Consider the following 17890-nt stretch of genomic DNA (forward strand, 5'->3'; position numbering starts at 1 on the left):
TGCTGTATACTCTGTATTTGCCTTCTCTTTGTGGTTTCCAAGAATCTCAAAATAAATAATTTGAGTCTTTGAAATTCCTTCTTGTGTCAGGCTGTATTCCTTGACTACCATCTTGAGACTGAACTATTTGGATCCTGCCTTTATACAGGTTATACCCCAGAAATATTCTTGTGTTCCCCGCTTTTCCGAGGCTTTCTACTTTGCTCCATTCAGAGGTACAGTATTATATTTCATGGCATCAGGATTTGGCTGTCCTGCAGTAGATCACAGTAATTTGGATAGGTCTACAATAAGTCTAGACACAGTTCACCTCAGGGTTCACTTAATTAACCTGATGAATCCAAGAGGAACTGTTTTAGTACTATGAATGAGAAATTTTCCAATTGGAGTTTGTTTAAATAATGAGGACATGTGGAATATATTCTAATTGTATTGGCTAGCTAATATCTGTTAGATGAGCTTTAGAATATTTCAGGTTTGAGGGCTGGGCATGGTGGCTCACATCTGTAATCCCAGCAATTTGGGAGGATGAGGCAGGTGGATCACCTGAGGTCAGGAGTTCGAGACCAGCCTGGCCAACATGGCAAAACCCTGTCTCTACTAAAAATACAAAAATTAGCCAAGCATAGCGACACATGCCTGTAATCCCAGCTACTTGGGAGGCTGAGGCAGGAGAGTCACTTGAACCTGGAAGGCGGAGGTTACAGTAAGCCGAGATCGTGCCACTGCACTCCAGCCTGGGTGACAGAGCAAGACTCCATCTCAAAAACAAATGAACAACCCAAAATATTTCAGGTTTGTTCCATCCTCCTGTCCAGAGAATCCTAAGAAGCCTATACTTGCCTTGTAGAAATGTAGTTAGAATTGTCTTTTACAGGGAACAGTGATTTTGCTGGTGGCCTTTCAAATTGAATTTTTTATTAGAAGAATCGCCAATGCCATAATCTGTCAAAAAGATGTGGCAGCATGTATATCTGTAACAGACATATCTTCAGTCATTTTTTCCCTGTGTGTTTACCTCGAGAAGTTATTTGTGTTATTTATGACTTTCAAAAATGCATTCTTGGGCAATGTTCACAGCTCAGTCGCCAAGAGCACTCGTGGAGTCCCAGAGAGGTGCTCTGCTTCCCTGAGCTGCCAAAGCCTCAGAGTTGGGACTTCTCTCCCAGCCTTGTGGAAATGGTACGCTCTTAATTTCGGGGCAACTTACTAACATTTCATGATCATCCAGTTTTTCCTCTCATCCTCTCATTCATTATTCAGATGTTTGTCACCCCAGCAAGCAGTTTGTGAATGATGAGTTTTAAGTCATGGATAAACTGGAGGCTTATTTGTGGTGGTTATAGTTTCCCTGCTTCTTTTTGGACAGGAAATAGAAATTTGTCTGTATTTCCTAATGTTTTCTCTGCACTCTTTTAATGATTTAACTGAATTTTGTCTTTGCAAGACCTCATGCTCCAATTCTTTGGCTTTTTCCATTATCCCTAGCATTTCCCCCTCCTACCTTCCCAACTCTTCTCCTGGGGTTATATATAGCTGGGGTTATGTTAAATTTTTACCAGTCCCTCCAAAGGTCACCTAATCCAGGAAGACTCTCCTGATGACCTTGGGTTGGGTTAAAGGGATTATGCTTTTTTCCAAACTTCTTTGATGCATATTTTGTATTCTGTGTATAACTCACTTCCCCCACCAGGTTGCGGGCTCTAGGGAGTGGTGTCTGGATGTCACCTATTCTCCTCACTGGAAAGCACCATCCAGGTAGTCAAACGCAGACGGCGACTTTGGTAGGAGCTGGGGCTGCAAGCTCCAGCCAAGATCAGGGGAGGTGACAGGGTCTGAAGGATCAAGCAAAGCCAGAGTCCACAAGGAGGACAGAGGATCAAATACCAGGGTGTATATGAGTAGATGTGAAATCCAGAGAGCCCAAAGGCAGGGATTTGAGTCAGGTCTTCAGAACTTAGAGTCTGGAGTTTGAGTAAAATAAAAGTGAAAGGAGATTGGGATCAAGCCTCTGGAGGGAGGAAGGAAAATGTCTCAGCGATTTTCTGGAACCATACACAGTATGTGTTGGAGTCCAGTTGTAGAGTAATACATAGGACAGAGAGGAAAGCAATGCATAGTTGGTTGAATAAATAAATGCTTAGACATTTACAAAGATGCTTCCTATTTGAAGAATAGGCAGGATATTTGAGTGTAAGAATTGAAGGTCAAAGTCACCTAGGACTTGTTTTTCAGGTCAGAGAATACGTATTTCTGTCCACCTCCAAAGGTTATTTTAATTTCTTACTCATCATTCACCCCTTCAATCAATATGCAGTTAAAACTTGATCTTCTGTTCAATCAACAAATATCAAATTCAGCTGGTTATAGTGCCTCTGAGAAGTAATCAATACATAATTCTGTATCAGTCAGGGTTTGATCAAAGATGTAGAACCAATGTAAGTGATACAGAATAATGGATGGCAGAGTCCTAGCTTTGCCATAAGGGAGCTGGGGGGAGGCCGTCTATGCCCATCATTCCCCCTCTGGTGTGTACTGTTGACCTGAAGTCCTATGGGTCAGACAAACACACAGTTGGAATGGGAGCTGGGTGTGGATAAGAACAGGGACAAACACGACACCACAAAGACGGAATGGAACCCATGAAGACAATTAGAAACCACGAAGACAGACTAACTGGAACCCATGTATCTCTCTCCCATCCACTCCAGCCTCAATTCTGCATGACCTGCTGGAGAAGCTGGAGCCCTTTGCTATGGAGCTGCACTTGCACTTGGCCCAGGACTCAGAGAAACAGATGGAGGAGATCTGGAAGGAGCTGGAGGAGCTGTGGGTCTGGGCACACACACCACGTCAGCGATGATGTTTGCCAGCTGCCACAGCACCTGCTGCCCTGTTGCTACATTCAGGGCATAGGAAATATGGCCACTACTCCATGCCCACCTTCCAAGTCTGATGCAAAATGTGTCTTGTGGCCAACCATAACCTAGAACTACACAGTGAAGGGAATTCTTGGAAACATAGTTTCTGTTAAGCTCAGTTGTCATGGTACAAAGCCACCACAGTGTATTCCTTGTAAACTTGGCATTCACACACACTTTTTAACCATGTTTAACTTCCCAGTAAAGACAATAGCAACATTATGCTTTTGCCTAACATGATGCAACTCTTCTTGTACTTCCTAAAACCTGCTATTCTCTCCTGCAAAGAGGTTTGAGTCTATCTATCTTTGGATGACGTTAATCCTCCTCTAGCCAAGTCACATTTCCCCTTTGCTATTCTGTAATTTAAATACTGAGATACAGGTTAATTACCATGAACACATCTTATATTAGATGCTAGGTGAATAAGAGAGGGTAATTACCTTCTTTAGACAATCAAATATTTTTGACCAAAGCTAGACTCAGTAAAACTTTTATTTTGAATTAAATTATGAGCCTACGAACCTGAGGACTGCCTTCCTGAGCTTAGGTTGGCTATTTCATCTGTTTTTAATGCTGTCAAATTTATCCTGAGAGGAGTCAGCCACCCAAGCCAAGCCTAAACTGTGATCCTGCAATGTAGCTTGGTCTATCTGATGAGCTTATGTATGGCGAACCCGTTGTGCATCTATACCCGGGAAAACCAGAATTGTGCTGTAGAAGCTTTGAACAAGATCGCACCACTGCGCTCCAGCCTGGGTGACAGAGCGAGACTCCATCTCAAAAAAAAAAAAAAAAACAAAGAAGAAGAAGCTTTGAACAGAGGCCCCAGGGGGACACAGGTTTAGAGATTAGGAGGAAAGACACTGTCTTGCTAAACCCAGCCCAGTCCCAGGGTTTAGATCTGACCTTCGAAGACAAGGAAACTGCAGTCAGAATGGGTAGGGGGCATATGGTTTGGGCAGATGCAATCTGCTTTGGGACTCGTGGCCAAATGCGACATAGAGCTGGAGAATGGACAGTCTCCCCATTTCTTACAGAATATCCTGTATAAATGACGCACACTGTAGCTCCATTTGGCATGCCTGATGTGTCTTGGCTTCAGGGGAACGTGGAGGTGGTATCCTGGGCAGGAGAACATAGGCATTTAGGAGACTGATGACAAAGGGGCAGCCCCAGGCCTCCCTGGTGGCTTGCAGGAAGCAACAATTTCAAGCAGGCTTGAGTGGGAAAACATGTCTGAGATTTCTCTGAGACACCTCCTGGGGACACCCCCTGGGGGGCAAGGATAAAGGAGGGGCAAGAAAGGAGGTGAGGAAGCACAAGGACCTCTGTGCTGATAGAACCATTCTGTATCGTGATTGTGGTGGTGGTCACACACATCTACACAGGCAATAAAATGATACAGGCGCGCACACACACACACACACACACACAAATGAGAGCATGTAAAACCGATGAAATATGTGGGTTGCACCAGTATCAATGTTCTGATTTTGTACTGGATGTTAGCATTGAGGGAAACTAAAAGTACACAGGACATTAAGTCAAGGAAAAACAATAACAGTAATAGAATTAATATTTTTTGAAAACTAACAATATGTTAGGTGCTTCGCATTTTTTTTTTCTGTTTAATCCTTACAACACTCTTATGAAATAGATGTTGGTATTACCCATTTTTATAGACAAGGAAACTGAGTCCCAGTCATGTGAAGGTCACTCAACTAGGCTGTCTGAGTCAGAGCCAGGACTCCTAACATTGAAGTCCTTAAGGAAAAGGTTTAGATTGCGGTGACATGGGGGATAGGGTGGAATACAAAATTCAGCACGAAGAAGGACTTCTGAGCAGTTCTGTGCAGGAGTGGGCGGAGCTTGCCGGCAGGGCGAAGTGCTCCACAGGAGAACTTTTCTCAGAGCAGATTGGACAGATGTGATCTGTCATGGCCCTGTCTTTTGGTTCCAGGCTACATCCACCTCTTAAATGACTTGGGCTTTCTCATCTGTACAAAGGGGAAAATAAATTTTATCTCACGGGTTGTTGTTAGAATTGCAAGAGGTATAACAAAGGGTTCCAAACCTTCAGCCTTCTGGAAGTCACACTTTCTTTAATATCCACATCAAATGGCTCAAGCCTCCATCTGAAATTACATGGGGAATCGTCCTTCCTCTCAGCATTTTCAGATTCTCCAGGGCCTTCACATTTGCAGAGCCTGCCTTCCCTCCCATTCCTGCTCAGACCCAATTCTCTGTTGCCCAGGGTGGTCTTGGGCCCAGTGTTTGCTCATCAAAGCCACTGTCCTCTCTCCACACTGCTTCCTCCGTGCTGGAGTTTGCCCCCTTCTTTTGTTATCCAAGCAATACCTACATCTATTCACAAATGTTATGGTGGGTAGTGTTGGCACATCTGGCTGACTTTCACCGAAGATTTGGGGTAGTAGAAGAAAATTACAGTTCTACTTAACGCAGCACAAAAACATGCCAAGTCACACTAGACAAGCTCTTACAAATTTCTAACAGGTTGTTTTAAGTTTTTAAGTACCAAAACCTCCTTCCTTTTTTGCTGGAAAGTCCCTTCTCTCTTCAATAACCATCCTCTTTCTTCAAGTGCTAGGACCAATTTGGCAACCCTCCATCATTTTATTATGCTGAGTAGTCCAGCTCTCTTTTATCTTTTTTCTGTCTTCCAGATGAGGCCCTGGGGACCACCCTTCCTAAAGCAGAAGGGAAGGGATGCATCTGTCATTTTCCTCTGTGCTTTGGCCTGTGTGACCATGGGACAGTTATAGAGCCATTGTGAGCCTCCATTTACTTGTCTGCTATTTACTTGTCTACTCTGGAAGTGGATAGTAACAGTACTTAACCCCCAGGATTATTGTAAAGATACAGTGAACATAAATCACTTGGACTGCACCAGAGCTTAGTGTCTGTTTATTCGTATGATTTCTCTGACTTCAAACCTTCTGGAGACATTCAACTTTGTTTCTCCTCTTATTAGGTAGTGAGAGTTTCTGCTGCTTCCGTCCTCCTGGCCAGAGGGAGGTAAGTACTGTCCATCAGGGCACGTTCTTGAAGCCTTTGCCTCTGCTGTGGGTGGTCCCTTTTTTTACTGTGGAAGGCAGAAGAGAGTCTCAGTATCCTGAAAGTGACCAGGCCTAGCCCTGCCCAGGACAAGAAGGTAGAAAGTGGAGGCCACAGTTTCTGTGGTCTGTTGATCAAGTGTTTGAATTCTATATTGACTCTATAGGAGACTGGATCATAGGCAGTCACATGGCCCTGGAGACTTGGAGTAAGAACTGATGAGGGAGGCTCTTACTCCCTCATCATGTTTGGTGCATGGTTTCCTTTGAGAACAACTGGGAGAGGGTGGAAGGAATGGAATGGCATAGAAGCAAGGAAATGGATTTTAACAGTAGGATTTAAAGTGTCTATGACTACTGAAGTGTGTTGTGGATGAGATTTGGTGCATATGAAAAAATACTCAGAAATGCTGTTCAGGGCCTTATGTAAGCAAGAATGGAACAGAGGGAAAGGGAGAGCTCAGCAGCCTTGCTGAGACAATGGAGGCATGTGTACCAGAGCCAGGGTCAAGTGCGGCAAAATCTACTAAAGGTTCTTCAGAGGCTAGCCCAAAATAGGATGGCCCCTGAAGTTCAGCAAATCTTGGTGTTCCACTCACCCCCTCCATTGATGCAAGGTGCAGCTCCCTCTTTCCCCAGGGGCCCTTCCTCTTGACTGTCTCCCCTAGGATGGGGGGATGGCTATGCCCCGCTGGTTCCTGACCTTCTCCTGCTCCATTGGAGACCATTATGCTTAAGCATTGATTATCTGTGTCCAGTCAGTGTTTTGCAGCATTCCTGGCACAAATGGCCTGCGTGTGTGCTGAAGTGGAAGGAAAGGACTCTCAGGGGCACATTCTGTGGTCCAGGAGAACACAGAGCTGGCCTCGTCTCTAACTATTGGCCATCTGTGTTCCCCGGAGCAACAGAACACCAGGTGCAGAGCCCCAACATGGGGTTGGAGCTTGGAAACCTGGCTGGAAACAGAAATGGAGCTACCCTGTTGGGTGGGGGACTTGGACAGGAGAGTGAAAAGTCTCCTGTTTCTGGTGGGTGGGGAGTCTGGGGGTAGGGGTCTGGGTTCTCTCAGATGGCCCGTAGAAGAAGGGAAGATGCTGCAGAGAGGAAAAAGCCCCCACAAGGGACCAGATTCTGCACCTCCAGGTTCTATTTGATTTAGGGAATGAAGGAGGGAGAAGAAAAGAAAGAAGAAGAGGGGGAAGGAAGCTGCTGACTACTTGTTCTGGGCTAGATGCTATGCTGGGCTTCAAGAAGAGGTACAAAACATTGCATGGCACCCAGCATGCAGAAGTCCCTTGGTCAGTACAGCTGTTATCATTATGAGTGACATTACTGCTTAATTTTCACAACACCACCATAAGGCAGGTATTGTTATACCATCTCCATTTTGTGGATGACAAAATTGAGGTTCAGAAAAGAGAAGCAATTGGTGTAGGGGGTTCAAAATTGAAACACAGCCTATCTGACTCCAACGCCTGTGTGTCCAAGTCCTGTGATAGGCAGAGATATAGGTGTTCCACCAGTACCTGGCAAGGCAACAACTGGTGATGGTAAAAGGTCAGTATGGGGTGGAGTTGGGTGGGGGTAAGGGAGTTAGGGAGGGAAAGAAGCCCACTCCCTTGAAAAGTTCCCCAGGGCTGGGCTGCCATGCAAAGCCACTCACCTGGAAGTATGGGACTAAGGGAGGCCAGAAGCAAGACTGTCCTGGCTGCCCCACAGGCTTAGAGCTAGGAGGCAGGTGCTGAGGGTCGGCAGGAACAGCAGCCTCTAGAAGAGAGAGAAGTAGCCTGGCACCTGGGGGAGCCATACCTGGGATGGACAAAGGTGGGCACGGCTGCTGAGCCTGCAATGAGTAGGTGGTCCTGGATGCTTCGGCAGGTATAGTGCGGCTTGGTTTCCAGCAATCGTGCTGGTGGGTGTTCAGCCAGTGACTGTATGTGTATAACTTTGTCATTGTTGTTGCCAATATTATAGTGATCACATTCTCTGATTTTATGCATTTAGGTTAAAGGAACCTGGAAAAACATGTGAATCAAAATAAAACTTAATTCACCTTTCCAGGTCAGGGTTACAAGTGTCAAAACTCTCAGGTGAGATCTGCCCGTGACGTTCTGACCGCATGCCTCTCTGCAAGGAAAGTGGTATGTGTTGTTTTTTCCAGCAGTGGAAATACAAATGATTCACTCTGGAAACCATGGCTGTTTCGCTGATAACTAATTTGTTTGCTGATAAATGATTACCCAGGAGCCAGTATAGAGACCCAGAAGTCAAACTGCAAAAATTATTAAGTTCCCTCTGTATGCAGAATATTGTGCAACATGGTTATGGGTACTACAATGGATGTGAGTGTGTAGACCTTGTACAATAGAGCTTATAGGCTAATGGAAGACAGGAAGAAACAACAGGACCACATAAAACTGGAATGCAGATGGGATCTGTGCTACTTACACTAGCCATGGGATGATTAGAACAAGATAAGAGACATGAGGAAGACTTCTTGAAGGAGATCCTCAAGCCTTGTTTTGGAAAAGAGAACTCAAGATCTGGCAGGGAGAAAGGAGCAAGGTAACTAGGAGATGTCTTGGAGGAGAGCAAGGTGATGCTGAAACTGCCCTCACTGTTGGTTTTAATGTTGCTTTTGTCTTACTGGTCGATTCAGAGCATTCACGGTGCAAGAGAGATAGGGACATTTGATTTAAGAAATAGAGCAGAATCTCCTAAAATTAAATCAGAATTTTTGATGGAGTAGAGGTCAGAGCTATGTTTTGGAAGTGTTTGGGAAATTGTTAGTTTTGTTCTCAGAATCTGATGCTTTTGTGGTTGAATATTCCATGTGAACGTTTTCTCTGCCCATGCAAATAGTAGGTCTCCCAGACAAATATCTCAGTGGTGCCAGCGCTTCATTTTCCAAATGTAGGAGGATCTTTCTAATACTTCCTTTGTGGAGAATTGAAACTGTTGGAGGCTTGTAATCATATCTATATTTTAAAGCAAGTTTTTTAAATCAACAGACTATATGGAAATGTATTCAAAACTCTGTTAGTATTATGGTTGGATATTAATTTTGAAGTATTATATAGTTTTTTCCTCCTGTATTTCTTTCTTAACCCTCTCACCTACTTCTCTTCTTTTTATTTTGTTTTTGTTTATTTATTTATTTTGAGACAGAACCTCGCTGTGTTGCCCAGGCTGGAGTGCAGTGGCGCAATCTCCACTCACTGCAACCTCCATCTCCCAGGTTCAAGTGATTCTCTTGCCTCAGCCTCCCAAGTAGCTGGGATAACAGGCATGTGCCACCACACCAAGCTAATGTTTGTGTTTTCAGTAGAGACAGGGTTTTGCCGTGTTCACCAGGCTGGTCTCGAATCCCTGACCTCAGGTGATCCCCTAGCCTCGGCCTCCCATAGTACTTCTTGCTTTTTTGAGCAAGGTTAGTCTGTCCTCATTGCCTTACTGAAGGGGCGGTCAACAGGGGTCAGAGATATAGAAGATCATTTTCCTGGCTTTTGAATTTTTAAAGCCCTTGTGTATGAAGGAAGGATTCTGACTTATACAAGAGATTTAGGAGAATATGTGGTGCTCCACTTGAAATTCCCTGTTCCCAGTCTCTGGGGACTTGCAGGGAGGGAGCTGGGTCACAGAGAAAGTAAGAACTGTATATTCATTAGGGAATTCTTGAATGTGGTATTGTGTGTCCTGGGTGAACTGGAATGGAACCCACTGATAAGCTTGTCTACGTTTCTGTAGACTAAGATTTGTACCTGCAACTGTCTCATGCTAAATGGTAAATATTTTTCTTCTAGTTGATTTTCCTGGGGTTCTCATTAACTTTCTAGAAGATTTTGGATAGAACTCTTGGATATTTAATGTCACAAGTTTTAGTTCTAATCTTGCCTTTTGGGCTCAATGTTGCATTTCCATAACTCTCCAAATTACTGAAAAACAATTATTGGAATAACCCAAGTTTGCATGAAGAGTAAACACAGCAAAGAGTTGCAAAAACAGCATGTGGTGGGTCATGGCCAAATCTGCCCATGGAAAGCCCCTAAGTGGATGTGGGTAGAAAATTCTTAGGTCCTGCAATGTAAGTGCAGGTAAAGGGAAGTTGCTTAATATGGCGCACTGGCACAGAAAAAAAGAATGATTTTATGTAAAAGTTGTGCAGTAAGTACCTTAGAACCCCAAACCGGGGCATAGGCCTGGGGGATGTGGCTTATTGGGTTAAAGAAGGATTGTCTGAAATGGTGAAATACATCATCCTGGGGGCTGGCATGCCCTTTCTGGAGGGGAGAGGAGCCTTTGTTCTGGGTTTCTGGGGCCTCGTAGATTCCTCATCCTGAGAGCGGCTGCCAACAGCCACCAGATGTGTCCAGTTTAGGAACAAAAGGGGGACTCTGCTATGCTGTATTTGTGGTTGTTATTATTATTATTATTATTATTATTTTTTTGAGATGGAGTTTTGCTCTTATTGCCCAGGCTGGAGTGCCGTGGTGCCATCTCAGCTTATCTCAACCTCTGCCTTCAGAGTTCAAGTGATTCACCTGCCTCAGCCTCCTGAGTACCTGGGATTACAGGCATGCGCCACCACGCCCCTCTAATTTTGTATTATTAGTAGAGATGAGGTGTCTCCATGTTGGTCAGGCTGGTCTCAAACTCCCAGTCTCAAGTGATCTGCCCACCTCGGCCTCCCAAAGTGCTGGGATTACAGGCGTGAGCCACCATGCCTGGCCTTGTGGTCATTATTTTTAAATACTGTAGCATAAGTAATGGAATATGTGTGTAAACCGATTAATCCTAATCTGCTTTTACTCTTTAGGGTTGATTAATTAGTGGATAACACAAACAAGTCAACTCTAGTCTGTGTCAACAACTGAGTTTCCTTTATTTGCACACAAAAGTGTTAAAAGTAATTGTTGATTTGGCAAACCAGCAGATTTTTTTGTTTGGTTAGGAGTAATCTAATAGGACTAATTGCCTTGTATGAATAAAGGATAAAAATGATCAAGCCCAATAGTTATGCCATCTGTGTAGTGCTAGGGGTCTAGAGCCCACTGGTGTGACATCTCCAAGGATAAGACCAGTCTCCCCTTGCCCCCCACCACCTAACCAAAGGAAACCGGTCTTTGTGTTTGCTCCAAAAACCTGTCTCCAACATTTGCAGGCTGGGGCAAGAGTGCAAATAGAGACCCCCACGTAGCATATGTTTAAATATCTAAAAGCTATAAATCCAGCCAAGAAACCATGATATAGAACATATTCTATCCTCTTGCTTTGAAAAATATATATTCAGAGGGACCTAGAATATCAAGTTTGGATATAGAATTATTGGACTCAGAGTTCCATCTGCTTGTCCCAGTGTCTCCGTTCTCTGTCTGCTCCCAGCTCCATCCCTCATCCCATATTAAAGACACCCCAGTCTGCATAGCCCATTCTTTATAAATGGCTGCCTGGTGGCCCAGGGATGAGGACAGCCGTGAGACAGATGACCTCAGGACTCAGACCCCCTGAAGAGGCCTGAAGTGGGTTCAGGGCCCTTGGGATCCTGGGCACCAAAGAGTGGTCTAGGTGGGGTATGGGCTTCCACCGGTGATGAGTCACAGGTGCAGACACATTCCCTGGGCCCTGTGACTCATCACCTGTGGAAAGAGGGTGCCTAGGAGAGGGCAGAAAGAGACCCTTTAAAGGACAGAGCCTAGGACAGCAACCCCCTCTTGCCTGGGCATTTCTGCTGTTTTTTGTTTGGGGGAGCCAGAGGTTGCAAGGAGAGAAAGAGAGAGAGAGAGAGAGAGAGAGCGTGCAAGAGGGAGAGAGCACAAAAACCTCTTAGCAAGGTTTTTAAAGATTAGTATAATCTGGTATGTAACATAGATCCCTGCAATTGACGAAATGTGGTCTGAGCTGAGACTTGCATTTATTGCAACAGCTTCACTTGGTAGCAAGCTAATCGGGGTGGGGACCTCAGTCTCTACTGGTGTCCAACCACAGGAGGTGACTGATTTTTTAATGGAGAGATCATGACTTACTGATGCAGAACCAAGCATGCCTCAAGAGTTTTGTTTGCGCCTGTTCCCCTCCTCACTGGACTTGACATATGCTGAATGATTTGTTGGGTGTAGTAAGAGCGTCTGTTTCTTACTGCACATTTGAAAATGAAGTTCTCAAGTGGGTAGTGTAAAGTCATGAATCTAATTCATAGTCCCTCTCTCTCAGTCTACCATGCACCCTTCAGCAAGCACTCTCTTCCCACTGGTCTTTGAGCCTCATTCAGCCCCAGCTGGTGAGTTGAGGAAATATGCCTAGGTGAATGTGAGCTCTGATAATCAAAGGGCTTTCAGAGAACAAGCCAGGAAAACCACCACGTTTTCCATGCAAGCAGCAGGGAAAGGGAGGAGGATGGGTCTGAGTGTCTGCTAGATTCTAGACTCAACTTTGTGAGAATTTACCAGTGAATTTGTACAAATCTCTTTCTTCTTTCTTCTTTCTCAGTTTCTCTGTCTAAAAGGATGAGTGTGAATTAAATGGCCTAAAGTCCCTTCTAGTGCCAAAATTCTTGGGTTATTTGGCTCTCATTGGCTATACTGCCTTCTAACGTAAGCAAATGTAAAATTCCCTCTTCCCCATTCAGCACAAACTTCATTCTCAAAGCACAATGGGGAGCCTGTATCCTGGAGGGCCCTAAGAAAGGAGCCAAGTTCATTTGCTGTGAGTAGACGGAGTCCTTCTACCAATCTCTGTGTGGCTGGCCCAGACCGGCTGCTCAGCCAGGCAGTGCTCCTGTAAGAGCAGAATAATTTTCATTCCCCTCACATTAGTTTAAGCAAACATTCACTTTTGTGTCTGCATGTCAGTTGATACTCAGCGGATCGTGTGGTTTATAGCTGGATTGATATCATTTAAATCTGGAACTCTTTTCCTCTGGCCTCAATAGCCCAAACAACTTCTATGCCTTTCCTCAGCTCCCTCCCTTTTCAGGAAAAGTGATGAAGAGTTCAAAGAGAACTCAGTGAGAGGCAAGTTGCTGGAGCAAGCTTTCCCCAGCTGTAATGTTCTGTCAGACGTCAAGGCTGTTCCCTGTTCTTAGAGGTTGTTCCAGATCTTAGATAGTCACTATGCCCAGAGGTAAATACAGCTGGGGCAGCAGCCAGAGGGAATGATCCTCTAGCTGCCTGCTGCTGTCCTTAAGTGTGGCTGTCACGAGAGGCACAAGTCTGTGGGGGAGACTGAGTGCCTAAATTGCGGGAAGAAAGATAAAATTCCTCAGCCTTGTTTATGTCCTAAATTGGTAGTCTGACTTGGTGAGCTATAGATTATGAGGAGGTTGCTTTGCAGACTATGAGGAGTCACCAAGCAGCTCTTCAATGGCAGAGGTGAGCCCGGTATCGTGGCGTCCCTTTCTCTTCCAGGGGCTCGTCCCACCTTCCTCTGTTTCTCGTGTTGACATTGGTTCTCCTGCCTGACGCTCTCTCCCTCCCTCTTATGCCTGGGCCAACTCAGGCCCTACAAGTGTTTCTCATCATGATACCTCTCTTCCCTGGAAGCCACTCCTAAGTTCCTGCTTCCTGTCTGTTGAGTATGCTAGGGTGCTGCCAGCAGGACTGTGGGGGTGGAGATGCCTGATACCTTTCACCTGAAGATAAGAGGTGAGCAGGCAAAATGCCTGAGTCTGTCTTTTCTGCTATAGCAAAATACCTGAGACTATATTGGGATAAATTTTTTTTTTTGCTATAAAATGTTTGTGTAGTATCAATAAAAGATGGCCCTGTAGTGATTTGTCTTTGGTGGAGGGGGGGAAATGGCAGGGGAGAAAGATTGTGTTTCAGAAGAAAATTATAGTATTATATTAACCTTGGATTCCTGGGTGGTCAAGTGTTCACCCACGGTATGAAGCTGCCCACAACGTCCCTCCTCAGTATGAAGCAGCCAAAAAGATTGGTGACCAGATTCCTCATGATGGAGAACTGTACTGGTCTGTTTTCATGCTGCTGATAAAGACATACCTGAGACCGGGCAATTTACAAAACAAAGAGGTTTAATGGACTTACAGTTCCACATGGCTGGGAGGCCTCACACTCATGGCAGAAGGCAAGGAGGAGCAAGTCATGTCATACATGGATAGCAGCAGGCAAAGAGAGAGAACTTGTACAGGGGAATTCCTCTTTATAAAACCATCAGATCTCATGAGGCTTATTCACTATTACAAGAACAGCACGGGAAAGACTTGCCCCCATGATTCAGTTACTTCCCACAGGTCCCTTCCACAACATGTGGGAATTCAAATGAGATTTGGGTGGAGACATAGCCAAACCATATCATTCTGCACCTGATCCCTCCCAAATCTCACATCCTCACATTTCAAAACCAATCATGTCTTTCTAGCACTACCCCAGAGTCTTAACTCAGTTCAGCATTAACTCCAAAGTCCATAGTCCAAAGTCTCATCTGAGACAAGGCAAGTCCCTTCCACTTATGAGCCTGTAAAATCAAAAGCAAGTTAGTTACTTCCTAGATACAATAGGGGTACAGGCATTGGGTAAGTAAAGCCATTCCAAATGGGAGAAATTGGCCAAAACAAAGGGGCTACAAGTCCCATAGATGTCTGAAATCCAGTGGGGCAGTTGAAGCTTAAAGCTTCAAAATGATCTCCTTTGACTCCATGTCTCACATCCAGGTCATACTGATGCAAGAGGTGGGTTCCCATGGTCTTGGGCAGCTCCACCCCTGGGGCTTTGTGGGGTACAGCCTCCTTCCTTGTTGCCTTCATGGGCTGGCATTGAGTGTCTGCAGCTTTTCCAAGCACATGATGCAAACTGTCAGTGGATCTACCATTCTTGGGTCTGGAGGATGGTAGCCCTCTTCTCACAGCTCCACTAGGCAGTGCCCCAGTAGGGACTCTGTGTGGGGACTCTAACCCCACATTTCCCTTCTATACTGCCCTAGCAGAGGGTCTCCATAAGGGCCCCAACTCTGCAGCAAACTATTGCCTGGGAATCAAGACATTTCCGTACATCTTCTGAAATCTAGGCAGAAATTCCCTAACCTCTATTCTTGACTTCTGTGCACTTGCAGGCTCAACACCACGTGGAAGTTGCCAAGGCTTGGGGCTTGCACCCTCCAAAGCCATGGCCTGAGCTGTACTTTGGCCCCTTTTAGTCATGGTTGGAGCAACTGGGACACAGGCACCAAGTTCCTGGAATGCACACAGCAGAAAGACCCTGGGCCCAGCCCGTGAAACCATTTTTTCCTCATAAACCTCCAGGTCTGTGATGGGAGGGGCTGCTGCAAAGGTCTCTAACATGCCCTGGAGACATTTTCCCCATTGCCTTGGAGATTAACATTTGGCTCCTTGTAACTTACGCAAATTTCTGTAGCTGGCTTGACTTTCTTCTCAGAAATGGAATTCTCTTTTCTATCACATTGTTAGGCTGCAAATTTTCCAAACTTTTATGCTCTGCTTCCCTTATAAAACCGAATGCCTTTAACGGTACCCAAGTCACCTCTTGAAAACTTTGCTGCTTAGAAATTTCTTCCGTCAGGTACCCTAAATCATCTCTCTCAAGTTTAAAGTTCCACAAATCTCTAGGGCAGGGGCAAAATGCCTCCAGTCTCTTTGCTAAAACATAACAAGAGTCACCTTTGCTTCAATTCCCAACAAGTTCCTCATCTCCATCTGAGACTACCTCAGCCTGGATTTCATTGTCCATATCATCAGCATTTTGGTCAAAGCCATTCAACAAGTCTCTAGGGAGTTTCAAACTTTCCCATATTTTCCTGTCTTCTCCAAACTGTGCCAACCTCTGCCAAAGTCGCTTCCATATTTTTTCAAAGTCGCTTCCATATTTTTGGGTATCTTTTCAACAGCTCCCCACTCTATCGGTACCAATTTTCTGTATTAGTCCGTTCTCACACTGCAGCTGAAACATACCAGAGACTGAGCAATTTACAAAAGAAAGAGGCTTAGTGGACTTACAGTTCTACATGACTGGGGAGGCCTCATGATCATGGCAGAAGGCAAGGAGGAGCAAGTCATGTCTTATATGGATGGCAGCAGGCAAAGAAAGAGAACTTATGCAGGGAAAATCCTCTTTATATACCCATCGGATTTCATGAGACTTATTCACTATCATGAGATCAGCACAGGAAAGACTTGCCTTTATGGTTTAATTATATCCCACTGGGTCCCTCCCACAATATGTGGGAATTCAAGATGAGAGGTGGGAACACAGCCAAACCATATCAAGGAGTGATAAATAGAAAGGGGGGTGGAGGACTAAAACCAGCCCAATTGTCCCATAGAATTGATGTTTCCAGTTTCTTTGAATAAACATAGAAATTGATTCTCCCAGTCTTAAAACTTCAGAAAGTTACATTTGTCTTATCTGAGTTTCTTTCTCAGGAAACCAACAATTAGCCCTCCCAGATAGTGGCAAGGAACTAAAACTTACCAGATCTTGGTATCTGGACATTGAGACACCAGAGCCCCTCACCTATCATGACTGTCTAACTGGCCACCTGCTTCCTTACCCCTCTTGAATTCCTATTTTCCTGCACACGGCTTCATTTCTTCCCTGCTATATAAATTCTCCATTTTAGTCAGTGGGGGAAATGGATTTGAGACTGGTCTCCCATCTCCTGGGCTGTAGCACCGAATTAAAGCCTTGTTTCCCAGCAATACTCTTTGTCTCAGTGATTGGCTTTTTGTGTGGCAAGCAGCAGGACCTAGACTGAACCTCTGGCATTTTGGTAACAGACATGTGTATATTATGTGATGCTGAGGTTTAGGGTATGATTGATCCCATCAGCCAGGTAGTTAGCATAGTACCCAATGGTTAGTTTTTCAACCGTTGTGGCCTCCCTTCCTTCTCCCACTAGTAGTCCTCAGTGTCTATTGTTGCCGTCTTTGTGTCCATGAGTACCCAATGTTTAGCTCCCACTTACAAGTGAGGACATCAGTGTTTGGTTTTCTATTCCTGCATTCATTTGCTTAGGATGATGGACTCCAGTTGTATCTGTGTTGCTGTAAAGGACATAATTTCATTCTTTTTTGTAGTTGTGCAAATATCACTTACAATTTGTAAATGAAGAAAATAGGCTGGGTGTGATGGCTCACACCTGTAATCCCAACACTCTGGGAGCCCAAGGCAGGAGGATTGCTTCAGCCCAGAAGTTTGAGACCAGTCTGGGCAACATAGTGTGACCCCATCTCTAAAATAAATGAATAAATAAACAAACAAATAATGATTCCATACTCTATCATGACAATTTAACTTAGCTAGGTCATGTTACACTAAACATGGACAATTTTAAGGGTTATCTTGTATAACATTACTCACTAGCAGTTGATGCAGATGGAGAATATTTAGCTGAAAGACTTAAAAATGCTTTATTCCTGGCTACTCGAATTGTAGTTCATGGATCAACAGCATCAGCATCACCTGAGAGCTTGTTAAAGTGAAGACCCTCAGATCCTACTCAGACCTGATAAATCAAAATCTGCCACCTAACCAGATTTCCCACGTGATTTGTAGGCATATTGAAGTTTGAAAAGCAAAGTGGCCACCCATCAGAAAGACCTGATATATTTTAAAATCTAGTTACCTGGGTTCCATTCCCAAAGTCTGTTTCACCAAATTTGGAGCAGAGCCCAGTGAACTATGTATTTTTAGAAAATATCCCCCAAAACAGACAAGTTTGGGAACCATCACTCTAGCCAATCATCTCTATTCTGCTGATGAAGAAAATGAGGCACAGTGTGGTGAAATGATCTCATCAAATTAACAGCAGATTAAAATCCAGGCCGGGCATGGTGGAAGATCACTTGAGCCTAGGAGTTTGAGACCAGCCTGAGCAACATGGCAAGACCTTCATCTCTATTGAAAAAAAAAAAAAAAAAAA

The 17890-nt window shown here is 44.6% G+C and overlaps 1 long non-coding RNA gene across 1 annotated transcript in view; it reads left to right on the top strand.

Moving 5' to 3' along the window:
* The first annotated feature begins 8281 nt into the window (after positions 1-8281).
* The window catches only part of LOC105519485, a 45924-nt gene continuing 36315 nt past the window's right edge, over positions 8282-17890 (top strand). The window contains exon 1 of the long non-coding RNA XR_001002977.1: positions 8282-8563. This is a non-coding gene — a long non-coding RNA (uncharacterized LOC105519485). The remainder of the gene's footprint in view (positions 8564-17890) is intronic.

This window comes from Colobus angolensis, unplaced genomic scaffold (assembly GCF_000951035.1).
Source record: "Colobus angolensis palliatus isolate OR3802 unplaced genomic scaffold, Cang.pa_1.0 Scaffold35, whole genome shotgun sequence".
Taxonomy (NCBI): Eukaryota; Metazoa; Chordata; class Mammalia; order Primates; family Cercopithecidae; genus Colobus; species Colobus angolensis.